We start from the raw sequence: 25996 nt of genomic DNA, 5'->3' as shown, positions 1-25996 counted from the left end.
CTGCAAACCGCAGGGGCACGTCAGTAAATAAATAAGATTATTGGTATTACATGTTATCAGTGAATTAATAGAGAAGACTCTTCCATTTGTATGGGCCTCAAATTTTAAGATCTTTTTGTCCATCTTTTTTGTTTCCCTGCAACCCACACATCCTCCACATCTATAAAACCCATTTTGATTTTGAAAGAATATTTTTTCTCTTCCTATGTTTGTTTTTACATAACTTTTAGTTAACTGGTTTTGTATGCTCTGACCTCCCCTGTAAATAATGTTTCGTTTTAAACCCAAATAATCAGATAATTCTTCATCTTGGTTTAACAAATGCCAATGTTTGTTAACTGTTTTTTTGAGATACAACACGTTCACTATAATTAAAGATTATTGGAATATTTTCATTTTTTTGAGTCATATCTTCATTTTTATTTTTATATTGTAACAAATCTTTTCTATTTTTTGTTTTTACTTCCATAAATTGTTGTTGAACACTAGCCCTCTTATAGCCTTTTTCATGAAATTGTTTCTTTAAGACTTCACACTGCTCATCAAACGTCTCTTCTTTTGTGCAATTACGCTTCATTCTCATGAACTGCCCTTTAGGGATGTTCTCCAGCCATGGTTTAAAGTGACTGCTCCTGGTATCAATAAAGCTATTTACGTCAACTTGCTTTAAATGAGTTTTTGTATGCAACGTATTATTTTCTATTGAGATTTCTAGGTCCAAAAAATTGACCCTCTCTAAACTTCTATTGGTAACGAGTCTGATGCCCCAATCATTATTATTGAGGTATATCAAAAAGGAATCCAGCTCTTTCTGACCACCATTGCAATATTATACGATACATTGATTTCTTTCCTCTATATTCCATATCTGGAAGGTTAAGTGCATCATATATTATACCAAAAGAACATCACTGGGGGTACAGTAAAATGGGGACATAAGTTACAGCTAAACATAAACACTGCATGAAATATCACAAAGAGTACGACATTTCAAAAAAGTCTGGTTATCAAGGGTTTACACAGCATATCAATTTCCTATGTTTTCTCTTTTTTTGGAACCCAGGAGTAACAGTTTCTCTATTTCTAGTCTGTTAGAAGAAAGTTATCTAAACTGCTGCTAAAAACTTAACATAAAGTTTAACTTTTCAAAAAATTCTTACATCCAATGGCTGCAAATGCACATATCAAAATGATGGGAATCTCATTATTTCTAACATATTTGAATGACATTTCTCATTGAAAGAATTAAAGCTCTTTATGGAGCAAATTAAGTACCGGTATTATTTACAAGAAAGCTATTAAGATATGAGTTGGAAATGAGATTATTTTATTTTATGCACACATTGGAAAAAACAAAAACTTGATAACCCAGAAATTAAAATACCTTTCTTTAGACAAGAAACATTTTAGATTTTTAAACAGTTTGTCTGACAGTTGCTGTCAAGCTCAATGGGACTGGTACAGATAATTATTCTAGTTACCTTGTATTTTTGTTCAAGATACCATGGTGTTGATTTATGAAGGCAACATTTTGAAGACAGCATTTTACTATTTTGCCGACAGTGACACCAGATGTTGATTTTATGTGTTAGGTAATTTTAATATTATCAGCAGTGTTTTCAAAAAGGTTGTTTTTATTTTGTCGTAATTTAGAATTGACACAGTTTAGACAGATTAAATTACTACTGTCTTTTATATAGAAACCAGTTGTACTAATTTTACAATATTTTAGCCACTATAAAAAGCTGAATTAACTAATTTGAGGCGATATGAATTTGAGGTACATTTCATCATAACACAATGCTATTTCAGAAATAAAATTATTAAACTAGTGAGCACACCAAAAAACTAAACAAACTAAAATACAATCTTTGCATTCTCTCACCAGAATATTTTACTTGATGGCCTGAAAAGCTGCTTCAGCAAACTAAAGTTATAGGATAAACTTTGTAGAACACACCAAAATGATATGAACTAATTGCTAATACAGTTTAAATCGGAATGGTAATTCTTTCTGCTGCTGATATACTTATGTAGTCGGTAGGGTGCCTCGTAATGTTGGTAGGTGTGAAATGAAGCAGTGGGCTGGAATTACCTGAAGTTTTCCATGGTTATCTGTACCTCTTGGTTCCCTTTGTGTGCACAGTTGTGTCTTGTTTCTTCACAGTGCACCAGAGTTGCATTTCTATCCTGGACCAAACAGGGCTGTACTATCCTCTACTGACATTACACACCCCATGCATGATGACTTGTATTGCATTTTAGGTCTTTCCAGTAATACATAGCTTCTGTATGTGATGTCAGACACCATTTGTGGCCTCCCCATGTATGTTCAACTTTCTTCTGAGTGAATGCTAAGGGATTATGTTGCAACTGGAGGGGATAAGGCCTGGTGACAGGATGTGTCCTACCATAGCCCAGCTTGGGGTACCAGCTAGGCTATGACTCTTGTTAGTGAAGTTTGAATAACTGCTGGCTTGGTGGACATTTAATGTTAGGAAAGCTGTGGCCTATACTCTACAAATCAGTGTCAAGTGTTTTATTGGTAAGGGATCGGGGTGGGGGCTTTGGTGGTAAGCAACGCTATAAGCATAAGCAGTCATGCACAGTGATGAATTTCTACGTACATAAAGTATCCCAAGATGAAAGCTAGGCCATTAATGAATGGTCAAAGCTGTAGTCATCACTCTAGATTCCTCTTGGGGTTGTAAAGGGAGCACACTGCCATGAATTGTAAATAAAAACACACACAACTCACACACATGAGAATCAGAGTATAAGAGAGTCAGTGAGAGTAAATGTGGGCATTCCCAAATTAAAAATGCCCCTGAATTTTCGGCCAAAACGAATGGGCAGGGAACATAATTAGTTGCCCCGAAAATGAATAGGCCAAAAAAATAATTTCACCCTGACTGATATGGAAAAAGGGTATACAAAATTATTGGAGGACATGGAGATCACCTCTATATCAACTTTCTCCTCCATCATTTCAAATAGAGGAGCCTACAGAACTCAAGTTCCATTATCATGTTGCCATCATCTGTCATCAATTGGTGCTGTATGTATACACATGCTTTCTATAACACATTAACCCATTCAAAAGCCTTAGAAACTGTGGCTTTGACTGATTGACAGATACATTTAGATATTTAAATAAAACAAACATCTAACAATTTAATCGGAACCAGATCAACTCATCCCCATCCAAGCAGTCCTCTGCTATTGTCTCACTTCCCCCTCAACCACAGATTAAACTTTAAGCTTACAAGAGCAGTGCCCTCTTCTCCTTTGCACCAGTTTGTTATTGTATGTGTTATTGTATGTGTTTCTAAATTGTTCTTCTGACTGTAAAAGGGCTGCAGAATCTGCCGGCGCTTTATAAATAAATGTAATGTAATGTAAGGATATCAATATGAAAATAAAAAAAATGGCTCCTAAATTTGTGGACCCTTGGTATAGCCCTTAACAGTTAGCCAGACATAGATATGATACAGTGCAGCTCACAGTGAGTATAAGCACATAGTGAGCCTGATACACGTGGTAGAGCATAAATCCCATTGTTATATATTGAGCCAGACACTGATGGTTGTACTGCATAACTAACATCATTATATATTGAGCCAGACTAAGACAGTGGTACAGCATAACTTTCATAATTATACACTGAGCCTAGTGGTGGTACAGTATAACGCCCATCAATATATACTGAACTTGACAATGGTACACCATGACTCCAATCATTGTATAATAAGCCAGACACAGATGGTGGTACAGCATAAAGCCTTTATATAGTGATCCAATTATAAATCATTATATAGTGATCCAGACACTAACGGGGGTACAGTATGAACCTGATCGTATAGTTAGCCAGACACAGGCAATGGTATAGCATGACTCCTATTTTTATATATATATAGTGATCCAGATACAGACGGTGGTACAGCATGACTTATATCATTATAGAGTGATTTAGACACAGATGATGCTATGACGTGACCCCTATCATTACATAGCAAGTCAGACACAGACAATGGTACAGTATAACTCCCATCACTATACTGAGCCAGACACAGACAGCGATAAGCATCACTTTAATTACTATATACTGAGTCAGGCACATATAATGGCACAGCATAAGTCCCATCATTATGTACTGAGGCAGACATTGACAGTGGTACAACATTACTCCCATCATCATTTTCTATTGCATTTTGTTGCTTTTTCACTCACACTCTCTCACACTCTCACTCTCAAACTCTCATTCACTCTTGCATACTTTCTGTCACACTCACACTTACTCATGCTGTCAATCTCAATCACTTTTACTCATGATCTTTCGCACTCTCTCACTTTTACTTTCTCACATGCTCTCTCTCTTCCTTTCAATGTCTTCCTATGTTTACTGCCGGCCACTTCTTCTTTCTTCTTCCGCTTCTCCCGGGAACCAGATACCCACATAAAAAGTACCAGCTACATTTAATTTCTTCACACAGGAATTCTCGTAAAAGGACCTAAATAATAATCTTGTTTGTATCTCTACTGATCAAAACCATATATTTAATTAATTTAAGATTTCTACTATACAATGAGCATACATAGTCCATGCTGCCTGCTTAATAAAAATAAAATGGAATAATACATGTTGCAAACTATCTTTTATTAGGTCCAGTGGGAAATCTAACATTTAATATAAAACTCTTATATAACTTGAACTGTTAAAAGCTTTGATGATATCTCCAGCTCTGCGTGATTAATTAACATTTTCAATATCCAAAAATGTACAACAGTTAAGATTAGACTGATATTCATCCATGAATATTAATGAATATATATTAATATTTTGCACTACCACTACTACTTTCTGTGGTTATAATATCCCCCTAATGTGATATTTAGAAGGTCTTCAAGCATGTCTAATGTCTTATTTTCCAGAGTAACATTCTCTCAAATACAATGTTTTTAAATTTAAATATATATCAACATGTAACTGACCTGCATTTATGGGAACTTATTATTTAGCTCTCTTATGTACTTGGTAACTTCTACAAATTCACTGCCCCTCTACTTGAATGTAAAAATAAGGTACTCACACAATTATATAGTTATATGTAGTTGGACATTGAGACTCATATCGCAAATAATTATTACTAAGCAATAAGAAGTTAGATTGTATATTTTTATATAATATTAACTTTATTTTTGTGACACTCTACAAAAATACATGGCCTCTTGATGACCTTACCTGTACAAGGAGAAGAAACAGCACATTGAATTGTCACATAATGCCCTCCATTCTGTATTTAAATGGACACTCTAGCTGTCCTATGAACCTTAATGAATATGAAGGCCCTTTAAATTTTCATGTGGTCCACTTGCACATGCATAGAGAGATTCTCCTAGACATGCAGGAGATGTGGTAAGCTAAACGCATCTCTTGCCCAATTATATAATTACCACCTATCGGTTTCAGCAATCTCTAACAACATGTGTTTAACTTTTGTGCCACTGATTGGCGCAAAATGTTGGACCACCAAGGAAGCATTGGGCTGCAGCTCTGGAGATAAGTAATTAAATTTATTTTTGTCGGAATAAGGAATACATATTAGGGTAATGAATACATATTAGGGTACTTATAGGGTACTTTCACATGCTTTATTTGTTCAGGTTGCTGTGTGGGATACTTGATGTACTTTTAAATGGTTACATTCTTAAATGTCTAATGTCAATTTTGTTGTTGGCAAATAATGTTAATATGCTGTTGAAATTGTGTTTTATAAACTCACCAAAAAATGTTTTATAATTGTGGATGACACAAATGCTGTAAGCTCTCAGTGCTGCATTAGCAGGCTTATAAAACGCCTGAGGGCAGTTCCAGTTACTGATAAATTTAAAAAATGGAATGCCATTAACTTCTATATTGTAATTTAAGAATATAAGAATTTTCATTCTGTAGTTGAATGGAATCCAGTAATAATAAATGTGACCTTTCATAAAACCAATATATGATTACTAGTTCATGCAATAAATGTAGCTTACAATATGTAGCATTCTGCCACAAATGGCCTATATTTCTTAGGCTGTCATTCTTAAATTGTCTTGAGACAGGTCTATACAGTAAAGAGCAAGCTCTTGCAAGTTGGCAAAAAGCACATGTTACAATATCACTAAAGCCAACTTGCATTAGCATTAAAAAAATAAAGAAAAACAGGTGGCATGCAGAAGCTGTGACTATATACTAGCTGAAAATTAGTATATTAGATGTCCTCAGCAGCCACTATAAACCAAGAAGAGGAGCAATGATTGTCCTCTTACTCTACCTTGTTCATATTGGATGAGGATAATTACGTGGAATGTATATGACACTTTATACCCTCTCTCTCTCATCTTCTGCTAATGGGGATGGTGACTCTTTCTTACTTAATCTAAGGACAGAACCTTTAGTTGTTTTTTTGGAGAGAGGTTGTTCAAAGGTGCTTCAAAAACCATATGTTATATGCTTGAAGTGTTTGCAGCATTGGTCCACCCTGCTTTCCAAACATCCTACAGCAGCGATCTACTTAGTTTGTATATGTTTACTTTGAGAGTGCTTGATTTGGTTATAAAAAACCCCATAAATAAATAACAAGAAAAAAATCTCATGTTAATTTAGTTTTATTCATATTTATTGTTGGTAAAGTGAAATTGTATTTATAACCAAGCCCTATGTCAGACAGCACAATTTAAAATTTATTTTAAAAGCATTTTTGGCTGCAGAAAGTAGTTTATAACTCGTGAAGAAATTACATAATATATTTATCATATCCCAACCTGGAAAATCACATTTATGCCTATCAGGGCCTCAGTATGGCACACATTTCTTGGTATTGCAGCTTCTCAATTGGTGCTTTATCCACTCAATAGAAGTGGCTCAATTCAAAATATCCTCATAACCAAGTAATGGCCACAGTTAGTGATTCACCACTTCTTTCAAGATCAGGGTCAGTTCTTTTATGGTGTTCATGGGTATGAACATAATAATCATGTAAAAAAAGCAAAAAAAAATATAATATATATAACATCTAATTTCCCTTTTCTCACTCAGAAAAAAAGGAATATAACTTTTTAAAATGGTAGATATTACTTACAGTGGGAGATCTGTATCTGGACCCATGTTTTCCGTTTCTGATCTAGAGTATGCAGCATATAATGTGATACGTTCTGTTGTATGAGCATACTTTTGTATTCAACAGAAAGCACTAATATAGAAAATATCAATTAAAAATATAGAATTTTGAAATAAAGGTTAAATAGGTTTAATACACATTAATGTTACCTTTATATGAAATTATCTTGTAAGCCGCTGTTCACTGACTATTATTGTCTATAGAACAGGAGAAATGCTTGTTTTGCTTCCACAGAAAGAGCACTACATAATTGTGAAAGGAGAAAACAGATTTTATCCATGGCATTTAGTTAACACCATCGCCATGTTGTTGATGTTCCAGACTATAATAAGGTCAGTGCCGTGAGGAAGATTTATGAGAAAATAAGTCCTTCTCACTTCATCTAGGGACTGAATTCTGTTTATCTCTAGGGTAATCTCAGTAAAAGGCTTTCAGAAGGTTGGTTTTATGCTTCTCTCTATTTTCTAGAAGAAAGGAGCTCTATAAGTATTTTTGAGCTGCAAGTATTAATATATTTATCCCTAAAAGTAAAATATTGTATTAATGTCTGTAGTTAAAGTAATAAAAATGCTAAAAAACAACCCATTTTATATATTTTTTTGCTTTCTAACATAATAAAGCTTTTTCCGGATTTATGAAAACACATCAGCACTTAGACACACTCTGTCTCTCTCCTGGTCCTTAGCAGTGTTCCCTCTTAGGTGACTCAACTGGCCTTAAAAATTAAACAAGCACTCCAAAACAGAGTGCTGTGTAAAGTTCTATTTTTAACTGTGGTTGCTAGGTAAATCACAAAGGTGTCATGTCATTAACCTATAAATTATTACGAGCTGCTGAAAACAAGATTTTGCAGATGCAAATTCACGTGGGCTAAAGCCCAGTTCCCAAATTCACTATCACCAACTCATGTTTGCATCCACAAAATATTATTCCCAACTTGCACACAATCACCTGCTGGAGAAGTCTGTGTGCGTTGTTGTAAGTTTAAAAAAGCAAGCCATTCACAACCTCGAGTCTGTGGTTCTCATAGGGTAATGATATTTTAACTGCCATCCATTTTACCAAGGGATAGGGTAACATGTTAATTCCATTACCCTCAGCCATCATTACCATCATGCACACGCCTTATCATCCACCCCTTAATTAATAGAGATTCCTAGGGTCTCTCATTCATTGTATTTTTGATTTATTTCTTAATATGTGTGTTTATTATTATTATTTGTTTTATAAAATGGCATCGAATTACGTAGCGCTGTACAATGGGTAGACATAACAAGTAGTATGTAACATAACAATTTGACTTACAGAAACAACAGGTGAGGTTGAAGGACCAAAGGCAGGGGGAAAGACGGATAGGTGGGGGGGGGGAGGTTAATCCAAAGGATAGGGCAGCCCTTGAGAAATCTTGTACGCGCGCATGAGAGCTAGAAATCAGAGGAGAGGATAGAAGAAGATCATGGAGTTAGTGGTGAGTAGGTCATTTGTAACTTTGGTAAGGGTGGCCTCAGAGTGTCAAGGGCGAAAACCAGATTGAAGAGGGTCAAGTAGAGAGTTGGAATCAAGAAACTAGTTAATTGGGTATAAACAATTCTTTGAAGAAGCTTGGAGGTGAGAGGAAGTAGAGAGATGGGACGGTGATTGATCAGTCGGGTCAAGGGAGGGCTTTTTTAAGATTGGAGTAATGGTGGCATGCTTGAAGGAGGATGGGACGATGGGAAAATTATAATGAAAAATGTAGTTTTAGAGTGATCTAAGGCAGGAATTTTTCAGTATAGATGTCTCAGCCATTTTAACTTTGCTGTAGGTAACCTTTTCCACCATGTCCTTGATTGTTCTATGGAGAGTTTGCATTTGTTGATACTTAACAAGCAGCACCTGTTAGATTTTTTGGACTCTGAATGCTTAACACCTGTATCTACTTTAAACCTCAACTACATTTTCTGTGAATGCTGCCCAAAATGTTAATGGCATCTTGTTTAAGCCTGCCTGACACCAGAAAAAGTAACTCCTTGTTTATAATAGCAACCATCCCAGAAAATGTGTAGCAGGCAAACAATGAACAAACCTTAATGCAATTTTAGAGGTTTTGCCATTCATTATCATCAACATCACAGTTTGTTTGTGACACATTGGATTTCAACCCATGAAAAAAGACTTGGGTCATAAACTGGTCAAGTCCCGCCAAAACCCAGAAACTCAGGAGGTATGGAAATAATTAGATTTGCATATTTATAATAACTGTCAATTTGCCTACATAAAAATTTTATTTGCAAAGAACTTTGTGAAATCTGGCAGGCAAGTCAGAACAGACACAAGCTAAGGCATGAATTAAATTTTGGAATATGAAAACCTTTTGCTATCCAAATCACAAAAGCAACCAATATGCATGTCTGAATTTTTCACATGCACAGTGCTGTATCATTGCAAAAGCTTACATAGTTACATTTTGCAGCAATAAATCATGACAATGCCCACATTAGCATATTATTAAACTAATTTCTACGAAATTACCCTACACATTAGAGAAAAAATGATTTCCACAAGATTAAGTTGAGTAAACACTCCATTTATTAGATAAATTAAAATATTAATCTTCAATGACATCATATTTTCTATGAAGGATAATTACTAATCAAATCAAAACATTATTTGATGTGCATTAATTTCATGGTTTCATAAGAATGTATATACATAGAAAATAAGATATGCATGGAATGCAAAAATTAGCATATTTGCATCTTAACACTAATAGGATATACTTACATCATAACAAATGCAATAACCATGGTTGTACTTTGCTAAGAGAAGTACATCATTGTGAAATGAACCTGCAGCATTACTACCAATTGAACATAGTAACATGGTAATTGAAGAAAAAAAAACTTCAAGTTCAATTTTGCTGTTGGACCAAAAGAAAGTTAAAAAACAAAACATTAAAGTGATTTCCAGTTGGGCTTCAAAAAAGGTGAAACCTTTTTTGATTCAAAAATAGGAATCTGATTCCTTACTGAATCAATAAGTTGTAACTAATCATGTACTTATAACCAATAATATACCTGTATATTATTATTTGCTAAAAAAAAACACCAAAACCCATCTAGATTATATTTAACCCCTTAACGACAATCCACGTACATGTACGGGGTGACAATGCAATGCGTTAGTGACAATGCCCGTACATGTACGTGGTCGCGATATTTGCCGTTGATTTGCCGGCGGCACTGCGGTTTTCCTGGAAGCCTCACAAGTGAGGCTGTCCAGGCAAACCCCAAAAAAGTTTTTCAAACCTTCCGATCACCGATCGAGGTTTAAACAACAGACCGGTGATGTAAATCACCGATCTGTTAAACACGCCCAGAGCCCGATGCAAATCGGGTGAGGGTCATTCCAGGCTGCCTCTTCATTGAGGCAAGCCTGCAATGCTCCAGAGGGGGCTTTACAACCTCCCGATCCCCGTGATTCACCGTGAATCACGGCGATCGGGGGGTTAAACGACAGACCAGTGACTGAAATCACTGGTCTGTCCACCCCCCATCCTCCCCAGAACCCGATGCAAATCAGGTGAGGGTCATTCCAGGCTGCCTCTTCATTGAGGCAAGCCTGCAATGCTCCTGGGAGGGGCTTCACAACCTCCCGATCCCCGTGATTCACAGTGAATCACGGCGATCGGTGGGTTAAACTACAGACCAGTGACTGAAGTCACTGGTCTGTCAATCACGCATTCCAGCCTGCCTCTTCATTGAGGCAATGATGTTTTTTTAACTATACACTGAGGTTGTGTAGCCTCAGAGGGGGCTACACAACCTCAGTGTATAGTAAAAAAAAATAAAAAAAAATAAAAAAAATAATAAAAAAATAAAAAATATATATATATATATATAATATATATATATGGTTACATGTAAAAATAAATCCCTACTGTCACGAAAAAAGTGCAAATAGATAAATATGTATAAGTTTTTTACGCACAAGTCCTACAATTAGCGCTATATCTTCCCAAAAATTTCACACACGGAAAGAGTTAAAATATTGGCATTATAAATGCCCATAGGGTGTCTAGTATTATCGAATTATCGAATAGAATTGGCCAGCTTCAAAGATGTCCCAAGTATGGGACGTGGGCACAGAGTGACCGGATGTCTAAATGGCAAAAAAATACACACCTCACAAAGGTGGCCTTTTACCTCCCAAATAACCCAACATTATTACTGAACACATATTAGGCTGTTTGACATGAACATATACCAGGAGCGGTAAATTTATACATGAAGTACAACTTGTATGAAAAAAAATACAAAAAAATGTTACTACCCTAAAGTTTGACAAAGGCTAGTGGTAGAATTAGTGCATGGAAAGGGTTAAAATACCAGCATTTGAAATGCCTTGGGGTGTCTAGTTTTTAAAAATATATGGTTTGATGGGGTAAATTTCATTGGCCGGCTTCAAAGATACCCGAAATGGCACATGGGGCAGAATGACCAGCTTTGGGGAAAAAATGGTTTTGAAATAGCAAAACGTTACTGGTACTTATTGCCCCATAACGTGCAGAAAAAAGCAAAAAAACATAAAAACATTGGGTATTTCTAAACTCAGGACAAATAGTAGAATCTATTTAGCAGGTTTTTTCATTAGTTTTTGCAGATGAGTAAAAGTTGTTTTGTTCAAAAAGTGAGAAAACTTAATTTTTTCACAAAAAATCACCATATTTTATCATTTTGTTATAGTAAATTAGATGATATGATAAAAATATCTAAAGAAAGCCCTGTTTGTCCTGAAAAAAACAATATATAATATGTGTGGGAGCACGAAATGAGAAAGAAGAAAATCACAGCTAAACAGCAACACTGAAAAATTTTAAAAGAGCCATTGTCCTGCAATATACTACGAGTAAGAACCCCTATTGTCCTTAAGGGGTTAAAATATTTCCTTTTCAAGGAAGTAACGTCTAGTTCATTACCTTACCTAATTTTGTGTCATCTGCAAAATCTGATGTGGCTTTCAATACTCACTGCACCATTATTACTTAAGACATTAAATAAAAGTGCGCATAGAAGAGAACCCTGAGGAACTCCGTTTACCATTTTAATACAGTTTGAGAATTTTCCATTAACGATAACACTCTGATATATATCTTTTAAACAGTTCTAATCCAGGTGCCAATCATGTACAGTAACCATTTATGAGGAATGGTATCACATGTTTTAGCAAAATCTAAATAAATCACATCTACCAAAAGGCCCAGATCTATATTTTTGCTCACCTTTTCATAGAATGCAATGAAGCAGGTCTGACATGATCTGCCCTTCATAAAACCAATAAAACCATGTTGACTCGTATTAAAAGTGTTATTGGAGGAAATGTATTCCTGAATATTATGCCTTAACAACCTTTCAGCAGGGGAGAGAGTAGGCTGTTTAGAATAGGTAGACTAGACATAGAAGGCAGAAAAAAACACCTGGTAGTCAGGGGAATGTAGCAAAAACGTTTCTATTTAATTCTGTACAACCCTTGCTGTCAGAGAGGCTTGGTCTGCTCTCTCTCTCTCAGCTAGTCTTCTCTCCCTAACACTGGCAGCTGCTCCTTCACAGGCACAGAGTCCCAGCCTAGGCAGTAGGGTGATCCACCCTGCAAACACAAGGTAGTATATTTCAAACATGTACAATTAAGTAGGGGTAGTTAATACTCTTTAGTATCTCTCTTCCCTCCCAGAGTATGTTTTATTTAGTCTGTTCATCATATTCTAAAAGTAAAAATACTTGAGATATCCTGGTACGTGTTATATGTGCTGTACAAACTGCATGTATTTTTCTGTACATTGTATCATTGACTCCGATTTCTGCTGTTCGGTTGTTCTGTGACTGTTTTCCATTTCTGTCAACTGTGGATATCTCAATAAAAAATTTCAAGTGAAAAAAACTAAAACTGACTGCAGCTCCCATGATATTGAGCAAGCAACATTGCTAGTTGATTATTATAGGAATAGTAGCTAGTAACTGTAGATCAGGCTTTGTTGGGGGGAGGGGCTACACTAAGTTTACAGGCTAGGGTTACAGTGGCCTACTTTACACGCTAACATTTTTGTTGTAAACTCTGAAGTGCACAACCAATAAGGCTAGTGTATTCGTGCATCACCAGGAAACATAGCGGGCAAGCGCAACAAAGGCGAGATGGCGGATCCAACCAGCAATGACTAAAAACTGTAGTAAAAGGTCATGGGTCCTTTCCTGCGATCTGCATTCCATGATGCCTATCTGGACAAACCTGGGATGTTTCGGCGTGCAGCCTGCCCTCAAGAAGGAGGTAATGTCAGGTCCCTGGGATCCACTACTGGCATATTACTGCTGGCCAGCACCAAGCTCCTGGGTGATGCATACTTTCCCGCTCACTGTCGGCTGAACTGTCTGAGAAAGATGCAAGATCTTAATTGGTCTCTCCAGCATATTCACATAAATTGGCAAGTATGTTGAGTTGAAGAATCCCAGAAAAACCATACATATATTACCCCTACATCCCCCCTTGCAGCTCACCCAGGTCTATGCCCTCTATTGAAGGTCTATTGAAATGAACAATTGTTGTGCGTACCAACATTGTACAAGCAGTAGAAGCACATATATTTTGACTGGTTTGATATCCTTCTTCCCTGTTTTATGATTGTTTGACACCATTAGTATTTCTTATGTATTAGCTGTCTATAACTTGTCTTTTCAGCTAAGTAGTTAAGCGTATGCCTGAAGAAAAGACCTAGATAATCTCGAAGAGGCCCGGACTGGCATTTTCCCGGTGGGCCGGGCGGCCCAGGGCCGGATTGACGTAGGGGCTGATGGAGCTGCAGCTCCAGGCCCCTACCTTAAAATAGGCTCAGTCAGGACCGGACTGACTGGGCCTATGCGGCCGCATTAACACAGGGCATAAGGGGCACGTGCCCCTTAAACACGCAGCAACTGCGACCGGGTCCGCCACTCTAGGCGGCTGGGCAGCCCCAACCAGGGCCGGCCTTAGGGGTGTGCAGCCGCACAGGGCTTAAATTAAAACATCGGGGTTTATTTTATTTTTTTGTTTACTTTATTTAACATCCTTCATGTTAAATAAAGTTTAACTTTATTTAACAACAAAAAACCCAGATGTTTTAATTTAAGCCCTGTGCGGCCACGCACCCCTAAGGCCGGCCCTAGTGGGGGCTGCCCGGCCCCCTAGAGTGGCGGACCCGGTCGCAGTTGCTGCTTATTCCGGCAACAAGGTAAGTAGGGTAAGGGAGGGGGGGTGCAGTGAGAAGGAACAGAGGTGGAGAGGGGTTAGATAGAAAGGGGTTGAGGGGATAGATAGTGAGAGGGGGTACATATTGAGAAATGGGGAAGGGGGTACATAGTGATAAGGGGGAACATAGAAGAGGCAGATAAGAAGGGGATGGGGAGAGGGGGTAGTGTGAATGCGTACAAGAATGAATGAGTAAATGTGTGGATGAAGTGTGTGAATGCATATGAGAATTAATTCATGTGTGGATGAATTGCTTGAATGATTTGTGAGACTGCATTAATGAGTATGTGTTAATGATTTGTGTGAATGAGTGAGTAAGTGTTTGTGTCTATCATGAATGTTTAAGTGATTTGGGGGAAATGCAAAGATGGTACATGAAGGGTGGGCTTTAACAATAAATAAATAAATAAATAAAAATGGGCTGCTCAGTCTTAAATGCCCGGGCCTATTTTTTGTCCCAGTCCAGGCCTGATCTCGAAGGCTTGCAATCCATTATATGTCAGTTGGCCAATAGATGTATCATCTGTACCAAATTAGCTTTCTCTCTTTTGTATTGTATATTTAAAAAATTAACAACTATAACCATATGAACTTTAGTAGCCAGTTTGGCTGACTGAATTTATTCTCTAAAAACTATGATATGTGGTCCTTGAGAGTAATATTTACCTCGCTGGGTGGCTACCACCGTAACCTCCACTGCATGCTAGCCACAAAACTAACCTTCATGGTCTGGATTCATGGAAAGTACTGCACTTCTTTAGAGCCACAGAAGTTAGCTGTACCTCGGACAGCAAACTCCTGCACTGATAACGGACTTCCAGACTCACACCACAGCCACTTAAATTAGACTGAAAGAGAAATAATTAGGGAGAGGAAGGGAAAAAAAGTCCTTGTGGTAATTTATCCCAAAGAGGGCTGGCACCTTTCTTGTGTCCACTTTTATAGCCTAGCATGACCTCATGCATGGGCACCTCTTCCTCATGTGCCACTGAAGACTTTAGCGCAAATTTAAAGCAATATTTTTATAAATGCTTAAATGCTTAATACCAGGACTGTTATTGAATATGCAGCTACCCCCATGATAATGAGGATTCTTACCCAAACTTAAATAACCTAAACTCTGTGCGCTCTGTATGTCATTACTGTTTCATACTCCATAAAGCAACCATGTATGACCATTTACTACCTTTTCTAGAACAAGCAATATGTAACTACCACTCATAATACTGAGGCAACCTAACGCCTTTCCCATGCTCAAGTATGTAGCCCTTTCATCAATGCTCAATTCCAGGTCTTTTCTGTATCATAGAAGAACTACATAAAGAGTCTAGTTGCTACTTTCTGAATCACGCAGTGCACAATATTCCCTATTTACCTAGATATTTTCACTGAAATTTGTTACTTTACACGCAACATAAAGCCAAAAGAACTATTCAACAAACACATTAGAAGGCAGCTTTGGGACATCCTGAGTATACACGTTTCATGGCTAAATATTGATCATGTTAGGATAAATTACGGACCAGTTGGTCTCTGAAGTCCAAAAACAACATAATTTATTTTCATCAAAGAATATGACTGCAAAAATGAAGGAAACACCCACAGAAGATCAAAACATCTTAGTCTTTTACATGATGTTAAATTTAACTAAATATAGCTAGTGATATTATGAGCAAGGGAAGGTGACACTTGATTGGAATGGTAGAATAACATATTGCTTAAAGAACTGTACCTAACAGTTAACAAAGTCCTAAAAATGTCACAAATGATAAAGAAAAAATAAAAAGAAATATGGTAACCTTTTCCTTTATTTTCCCACCTATGATCTAGAAATGTGAAGGTGTTAGATAAACAAGTAATATTTAATGTCATCCTATTGATAGTTTAATTAAAATCAACAGTATCCAAATTATCTTTTTTTAATCTATCATTAAAAAATGGTAAATGTGAATCAGAAGCTTGAAGGTTGTATGTTTCTTGAAGGAAGGCATTGTTAATTAAAGAAACAATATATCAGGTGCCTTAAGGGAATGATATATTGTAATGCAATTAAAATGTTTTCTGGAGTGAAGCCAGGAATCAAACCAGGATTTAAACATTTATAATAAACCATAGGCAGGGGACAGACACTGAGAGGTAAAAACAGGATGAGCTCTATACCTTCCCTAGAGCATTTGTATATTTTCAACCTGCCATTCCACTGAGAATAGGTCGAGGGTTTGGTATAGGTGGGCTAAATACATCCATTGTAGAACGGTACAGAATATAATGTTGCTATATAAAACAAATAATAATCCTGGCTGCTTTATTACTCCTCAAGCTTTACGAATGGAAAACCTTTCGACTGCTTTCCTGAGTTTTTTGTGGATCCAGATGTTGTAGCAGTTGTATTACATATTACATATTACATTTAACCATGGCACCTCTCACTCAGGAGTTATGATCTTGCTGGTTGAGGGATTTCCCTTATTATGATAAGAATTCTCTTTTAAATAGATAGTTCAAAAAGATAACGTGGTGCTCTAATACAGGTTCTTTGATGTTGGATTCTGTTGATATTTCAGTTAATGCATATTTTTCAAAAAGCTAGAACCTATTAGGAAAACATACAATGTCTTAACCTGTTGACATGACTGACTTCACAGCTATAATAACATTCAGACTGTCTAATGTTTTCAGATAAAATGACCGATTTTGTCCGCAGTTGCCACTCTTGCTGGCTTGAATGCTGACATATATTGTATGAGTGGTTCTTCATATTTTGTTTTATCCTTTTATTTGTAGCAGATAATAAACTAGCACAGGAAAGAGAAAGAAGGGTTACTATTCTCAGGGGTACTTATAATAGCAGTGTCTCCTTGTATCTGGTAGAATTATGAACTGTAATTATTTCCAATCCAAAGCAGTACTTTCATGCGCTGCAATACTTGCAATATGTAATTCAGTCACCTCCATATGAATAACCAAATGGCCACTGATTAACTGAAATGCTTTCTGATTGTATTCCCAAAGTTAATGTCTGTGCTGGGAAATTGACATTAGCAAATAGTAACATTGATATCATTCTTTTTAGCTCACAGGGATACATTTTCTAAAAATGTCACACAGAAACTGATTTTCTAATATAATGTCACCTGCAGGAAATCAGCAAAAAGTTTAATACCAGCCATATTTTTGAAATAGTCCGTTAAAATTCTGTACATAACTACTATTCCTTTCCTTTGATAATAGCAGAATTTGCAACATTATTACTCTGTCCTTTAACTCACAGTAACTGAATGTGGAAGATTTGAAGTACGTAGTGCATTTTTTTATACTGTAAGAGGGCTACTGCTTCTTCCAGACAGAAGAATATTACATGAATAGAAAAAAGACATAATGACCAGTGGCGACTCTAGAAACAATATATAGGGGGGGCACACAAGATACCACAGTTAAACTGGGGGGGCATTAATAATTTCCACCATTAAATCATACCACTGAAAAAACACACACACATTATATATATATATATATATATATATATATATATATATATATATATATATATTGCCAAAAGTAATGTGCTATGGAATGATACTTTTGTTATTGGACAATACAATACTTGATCATTCAACATGGGAAGCCTGAAGCCACAATTTAGTATGACTAATCCTTGAAATCCTTTAAACAACACAATACCTTAACTTTTCCACTAAATGATTTCAGGGCCTAATATTAGTCCCTGCTGCCGATATATATATATATATATATATATATATATATATATATATATATATAAATATTAGACCCTGCTGCCGATAGCAGGTATAGATCAACACATTAACACACAAACCCAGCTTTGCATATATAGATCAATTGAAATTCACTTGTGATCTCAGCACTGAAGGTATATATCAAATAAACAGAAGCAGACATACAAATCCTGTATTTGCAGGTATACAATAATAATATATGAAATGTAGCATTGCAGGTATAGATCAAATCAATACATGGAAACAGCATTGCAGGTATTAATCAACTGAACAAGACATACAAACCCTGTATTTGCAGGTATACATAAATAATGTATGGAAACATAGCATAGCAGATTTGGATCTACAGAAGAACACACAAACCAAGCTTTGCAGGTACGAATCAATTGGAATTCATATAAAAACACGGCATTAAAAGGTATATTTAAAACCCCCTAAATTACAGATTTAGATCACAGGTTGCACACCCCAACCACGCTGCCCACATAGAACCTGGCCAGCACCCAGATAACACACATAAGATTTGCCATCTTTGTCCCATATACACCCTGCCTGTGCCATCCTGTTCCCCAAGGCTCAAACATCCTGCTAGTGCCATCTTTGCCCTTCCACAATTATACATCTATGATACACACAATCACATTAACTCATGCTCTCCCTCATTCAGACAATTCATCCATTTTAAGAAACTACACCCCTTGGAGCTTCAAATGAGGGGCTACATGTATTTCTAGGACAAAAGTTGAGTGCACAAATAATGATGGAATATGTCGCTTTGGCTTGAAAATATGTTTTTTCTAACCATAATGACATGTTCATTTGTGTCTTGCGCACTCCAGGTTTGTACTAGAAACACATACAGCCCCTCATTTGATGCGCCAAGGGATGTCGTTTTGCAAATGTGTACTTTTTGTGCCATAATTTAACTTACTACGTGAGCAGTAATGCCACGTCAAGGCTTCAACCGTAATTACTGATCATTCACACGCCTTTCATATCACCATTCTTTCCCCTTATAATCCCAAAGAAATGATGGTAAAGGGAGAAGAAAAAAATCACTTTTACAGCAAAAATAAGTTTTGCAGTAAAAATGCAAGGCGCTCCAGGGATGATATTTTTACTCACGTACCGTACGGGCTAAATGGCTGATTTTAATAATATTTGCAGTTCATCAGGATTTCAAAAATTGCCTCCCTCTACCGTTGGCTAAATTTAACCCCATGATCAAAGGGATCATAGGATTAAAAATTAGTATCGGCCATTTTTAAAAAGGGAATGTGACTTTTTATAGCTATATGATCGCTGTGGTAACATTGGCTACTTCAGTGATCATTTAGCTAGAATACTTAAACTTTTTTTTTTTTTTTTTTTAAAGTTAAACTACTTTATGTTTAAATAATTTAATTTGGGGGTCTCTAGGCAATTTTGATCTTTTTTTTTATCTGCCTTTAGAGACCCCCAAATCATTTTTTTAAAATTTTTATTTTTTTTAACTTAATATTTTTTATTCTTTTTTTACAATCTATATACCATTGGAAAGGTGAGGCGATTACCTTTCCAATGGTATATGTTGGGGGTATGTACCTGAGATACAGGCATCTAAGCAGCATGCCCCCATACCTCTTTAACTGACAATTGTCAGTTGTTAATAAAGTTGCGCGAGACGTCACCGGGCAGATCGGGTGGCCCCGGTGATGCCCTTCAGTGTGAGGGGCAGATCGCCGGGGTAGGTGGTGATGGAGGTCCACAGACCTCCATCAAGGTCGTTAGCACCTGACTGGGACTGCTAGCGACGGCACCATGCCGTCGTTAGCAGTCAAGGACTGTCCTGGGTGGTTACAAATTCGGCGGGGGGGGCAACAGGGGGGGCAAGGAATAACCTAGGGGGGGCAATTACCCCCCCTTGCCCCCCTGTAGCGACGCCACTGATAATGACCTATCTAAAATGACCTGAAAATGATGCTTCCACACTTAAATCATACTCATAGGTAAACAACTCAGAGGGACACAATCAAAATTCTTTAAATTCTCATATGTTTAGCGAGCTTATTGCATGATCTCAGAAAAACCTGTGATAATTCAGCATTATTTATATTCTTTCCCCACTGGTGGCGGGTGGTAGATAAAATATGAGTGGCATTCATCTTGGTAATAAATACTTATGTATAGTTTTATGCTATTTTCTGATTAATGATTGGTTTGCTATTGGTAAATGAATTTTAAGGTAATCTCATTTGAGTATTGTATTAAGTTTTAATTGCATTATTAAGGAATACTCACTATTGGCACCAATGTTAACCCAATATGATAAAGTTTGTATTGATATAAACAGCTAAATAGGTACTTTCTCACATCATTTGAGTACTTGAAACAGGCTTAGTTACTTCACGGTAAAGAAATGTTATTTTCTTCATTTTGAGAAAAGGAAAAGGGACAAATAGACTTATGCAGAATTTGAAATAGAAATGAAATAATATCAAAGACAATGTGTATTTTAAAGAAAAGAGTTGAATGTCAAAGCTGCAAATTTCTTGCTTCTGTGCAGGTGATGTTTTTTGTAAATGTTTTCTTTTTCTTGACTTAATAGGTTTCAGATTGTATGTTGGCCTTGACTGACTTGTCAAGTTAGACGAGGCGGCATAAAAAGCCACCCCTACCCAGAGCCGGCCCTTACATGGGTTCTGGGAGTTTGTTCGGGATAGATTTGTGGAAAAAGAGAAGCGTTTCTGCACCTGTCGTTCTCCATAAATCTATTTATTACTGGCCACTTAGTTTACTTCCCCAAAAAACAGCCACTCCCTGTCAGTCTCTCCAATCAGTGGAAAGAGTGTGCCCAAAAGCTCCACACTTTTGCAGAAGTATGTATTTATGAATGTATGTACATAGAGTGTTTTTGTAGGTGATCATGTATGAATGTGTGTGTCAGCATGAATGTGTATGTATTAGTGTGTGAGCATGGACATGATGGGTACTGTTAAGTGGCCTTCATCCCCTGATTCCTTTTTATTAATACTTGATTTCAATTGTTACAATTTGGACTCAAACCTCTATGGACTTATTATTATACAGACCAACCACAACATTTTAAATAATAAAATACATTTTTAAGGACTAGCATATCAGCCCTATCTCCCTTTTTAATTTTTGCTCCTTACTCTCTCTTTTCCTCTACACAATACTCTCATTTGCCCAGCACACAACACTATCAAGCAGCCCTTGGAACAAACAACTTTTTTCAACAGTGCCATCCCTATATGCAATGCTACCCATCAACCTCTTCTCCCTACACAGAAAACTTTCCAGCAGTCCCTCCCCTACACACAACACTATACTCCAGACCCTTCTCAGTGTACAAAGTCTCGACAACACTGGGTAAGGCACACAGGGAAAGTGCAATCGTTGTTCATTTGCCTTTATGCCCTGTCCAGTGTAACAGGAAATGTCCACACTGACAAGGCTAATATATATATTAGCACCCATTTGTACTGGGTGTACCAGTAATTAAAATCCTCTGACTGACTATCTTTTTGTGATTTGTTTTGGCTACAGACAATGTTTTTATAATCGAAATAATATTCTTTAATAAGTAAATCATATTTTTGATGTTTCATGTGAAAATGTGAGGGAATTTCAGGCGTTTATATGAGTGGATATTATAACAACAAGCATAGCAGGAGTTAAGCTGCTGCAGGACAAGTACTTGCACCAGAAGTTAATTTGTTGCCTTTAAAGCTGACATTTACAGAGGAAGGGGAGAAAGGTTCAAGAAGAAGGAATAAGTCATATCTATAGAGAGGATTTGGTTTGAAGCACTAAACCTTGGCCTGCTGAAAACATGACCTTTGTTTTTATATTCTGAAACCAGCCTAATCTAGATAAACGTACATTGAAATCTGGAAATATCGAATCAAGGTATAAAGCAAGGTGTAACCAATATAGAATATAGTATTTTATCCACTTCTCAGGTGATTTATCTGTTGTCAGGTGAGATATAGTGGGCCATATTTACAAGGGACTATAATTTAGCAAGTGTGAAAAATGGGAAAATGAGAAAGAACATTCCACCATTTTTATTGTAATCGTTCCATAAAAAAGCATGGCCATAGAATTGTACTTTAACAGATCATGTTTAATCATCTTGCATATGAAATTGTCCTAAACAGGCAGACTAATACTTTAATATACATTCTTCATTAGTGGATGTTTAGGCTACTTTAATATGCATTCTTTACCTGGGGAAAATGGGACAACACCCTCCCACTGTCATTTTGCACCAATTTTGGTTACTTGGAGCAGTCAAACACTGGCAGGAAAGTGCTTCTATTTACAACATTGGTACACTTTGTAAGCATGCATTTGGGGCTCATCATCCCAGATGACAAGCCCCAAACCACTTGTGCAAGGAAGCTCCAACACTGGCTTGCCCAATCTTTCCTACAGGTTTCATCTTTCCTACAGGTTTCATTAAAACATTGCTCTAAATGAGTGCAACAAACATAAAAATCCTTTGTTCTCCATCTATTTAGTAAATAACTATTTAATTTGAAAAAATCAACTAGTAAATATTTAGAAACATGTTTCTTAAGACATGCTATGTACTATATATGCTATGTGCAAATTAGCTACAAATAATTTAATACATATGTGTTTAGTGGTTGGAGCCTTGTAAAAACAAATGGTTAATGAAGTTTTGTACATTTACTCTTTTTGGAGCAATGACATTGCTGGGAGTAGCAGTAAGCACTATAATCAAAGAAAAAAAGAGAAGATAAGCCCTGTATAGTGCAGGTGCGACAAACCCTAAAACAGTGATTATTCAAATGCCACAAGCCACCAACAAGTGGTTGTGTACAAAATTGTATATAATAGTTATATTAATCAAAATAAATCTTCAATGGAAAAGTGAAGCAAATCTTCTGTAATCCTCCAATGATGGTCAGCAGAATAACATAAAATATATATTTTTTTAAAAACACCGCAAACCTGTTGCAAGTGCAATAAGACTAGACACCAGGGAGAAGATTGCAGAGAGCAAGCCTGCAGGAAGTGAAAAGTGGTGGGACATGACACCAAAAAGTGTTCCAAAAGAATGTTCTGCAACCTCTATGAGGATGCTGCCCATATTCACAATGACTGTCCCTAACAAACAAGGATATATGACCGTCCCAACAGCCAAATCAAAGGACCGTAAGTCAGCAGCCACACCTCCTGCTCACTGGAAAGTCAAAGCCCTACTCTCTTTTGTCTCTATGTCTTAACCTGTAAGGGGTGGATTTAGAAGACAGTGTATCATAACTTTTCTTGCATTTCAGTCAGCTGATATATTTATATGTTACAGGAGTGCTTTATACTCTCTTCCTAGTCATACCGCACCTTAGAAAGGAGTGGTCCCATGGTCCCCTGCACTGCTTATTTCCATGTATTCCCCTGTAAATTAGTGGCTAGAGTTCTGCATGGGTTTGGCTTAGGTGAGATGTTCTACTCTTATGTTGATCTAATGTACCGAGATAGAGCACCAGGCTGTAACTTTCACTTCTGTTGCATAGAGCTGTTTCCAGACTGCATCAGATGTAGTCCTGAGATAAGTGGAATCCCCACGCCAGGAGGAAGAACCAGTATAGAGAAAAATACTTCGCTGTATGTAGATGATGTCACTGTATTCTGCACAGACCGCCAGTCGCAGTGGTCCAGATGTGTGAGAATTTTGGCAGAGGATCGGTTGCAAAGGTCAACTGCCGGAAGTCATTGACCATGCTCTTCGGACATTGGGACCTGCTGCCCTTCTCCACCTCTATAGACTACATCAAGATCATGGTTTGGAGGAGATGCCTCGACCGTAAAAAATCATAGGAATTCAGACTATGAAGCATCAGAAGCCTTTCCATCGAGGGGAAGTTCTGGTCCTGTGCAACAAGATTCTTCCCATGCTTCAGTATAACCAGGCATGAAATTTCAGTGCATTAACTTTGGGAGGTGTGAGGCAACCCTGATGAGTTTCTCCTGCAAGTAGGTCTGAGTTGGCGATATATAATGCAATACATAACACTATGAAATGGTAATTTTGATCTCACGACTTAAACATAGACCCATTAACCACCCCGACCCATTTTGTTTTCCATTTACACTTGTAGATAGGGTCAGACAGTTTCAACAGAATGTAACTTGAATGGTGTAATTTCCACAGTAGCACATATGATTGATTGTATTCACAGATGAAATAGAGCACACTCGTGGTTATAGAACATGTTTAAAAGCAAGTATAGAATAAAGTATAGTATAAAAATGTGGATGTGGATTTTGAAAATAGCAGTTATGTAACTTTAGGACATTTTTTTTTACAAAAGTCCAGAATATGAAAAAAGAAGACTAAAATTTCGGTACTAACATTTACCTGCATCAGTTGTTTCTTAGTTCGTATATTTAGACTATTATTTTGGTTGCATTTTTTTTGCTCTCCATCTTGATGATTCATATCAGTATACATCCAAAAGAAATGGTACAACCAGCACAAACTACTCATTGGTTGCTGACAACATTTGCATTTTAATATTTTTGTATATCACTCCCATTCTAGTGCATATATCAGAAGGATAAATATACTTTCCTGACCAATTTCTTTAGATTATCTGATATATTCAGAGGCTCTCAGTTTTTACTTTTAATACATGCCATGTTTGCTTGAACAGACCACAAGGAGTATTTTGTTCTCATGGACAGACCATTTATTTATTTAAGTTACTGTCCAAGGTGACTTCCAATTACAATGTGTTATTGTAGTAAATGAGAAAATATTTGAGATACTAAGAAACAGCTAGTCCCATAAAAAATCTTCCTGAATATTAATAACTAATATATAATATTATTGATACAGGTCTAGGACCAGCATGTACCCATAGAACCTAAATCCCGCTCTCATTTTGTCTATTAGACAATATTCTAAAGAAAGAATACAGATATTTTCATTTGTAAACTATTGAAAATAAAATATGTTTTTCTTAAAATCAGTAAGAAAACTCTCAAGTAAACAAGTTAAACAGAGTAAACAATTTGTTGCAAATTATAATTTTAACATGGTATGCCTAAATGAAAGTAGAAGTAGAATTAGATGTGTATACAATATTGTTTATTATATTAACAATATTATACTAATGTTCTTATTCTCTGATGTGAAATAAATATTGCACATTTTGTTTAGGTAATGCTCTGCAAGACTTTAGTTTTAATTTTAGCAAAAATCTGGGGAAAAAACAAAACATATGTTCTGAAAATCCTTTTCTAAAAAAATAAAATATTTTGAACAGATGAAATGTTGATAATAAATTAATAACCAGTGGCATTTTAGACCAGATTTCGAAAGCCTGAAAAAAGTTAAAATGGTAAATGTCTAAATAACCTGCAGACCTTAACTTTGTATTAGATTCTAGACTTGTGTATTTGGATTTTTACAAACTTTTTTAGACAAAAATTGTGCATTCATACAAATCTCTGATAACATAGAGGGACCCAACGAAACAAGAAAATGAATGGCAAAGCAGCCACAATGTTGTTAAATTTTAGTTTTAGAGTGATCTGATAACAGTAAAAATATGTCTGGCATTGCAATGGTTAACTATAGACTTTCATTGTTTTGTTGCATGTAGCCTTTTACACCCTGTCCTTGATTGTTTCATGGGCAGCTTGCATTTGCTAATACGTAATAAGCAGCACCTGTTAGATTTATTGTACTTTTTACTGTTTAATAGTATACACACTTTGAACCTTGACCACATTTTCTGAGAATACTGCTAAAAATCGAAATCATAGCTTGTTTACGCATGTCTGACC

Source organism: Sceloporus occidentalis, unplaced genomic scaffold (assembly GCF_023333645.1).
Source record: "Sceloporus occidentalis isolate IW3139 unplaced genomic scaffold, rSceOcc1.0.p SCAF_34, whole genome shotgun sequence".
Classification (NCBI taxonomy): Eukaryota; Metazoa; Chordata; class Lepidosauria; order Squamata; family Phrynosomatidae; genus Sceloporus; species Sceloporus occidentalis.
Note: the sequence above shows the minus strand (reverse complement) of the source record.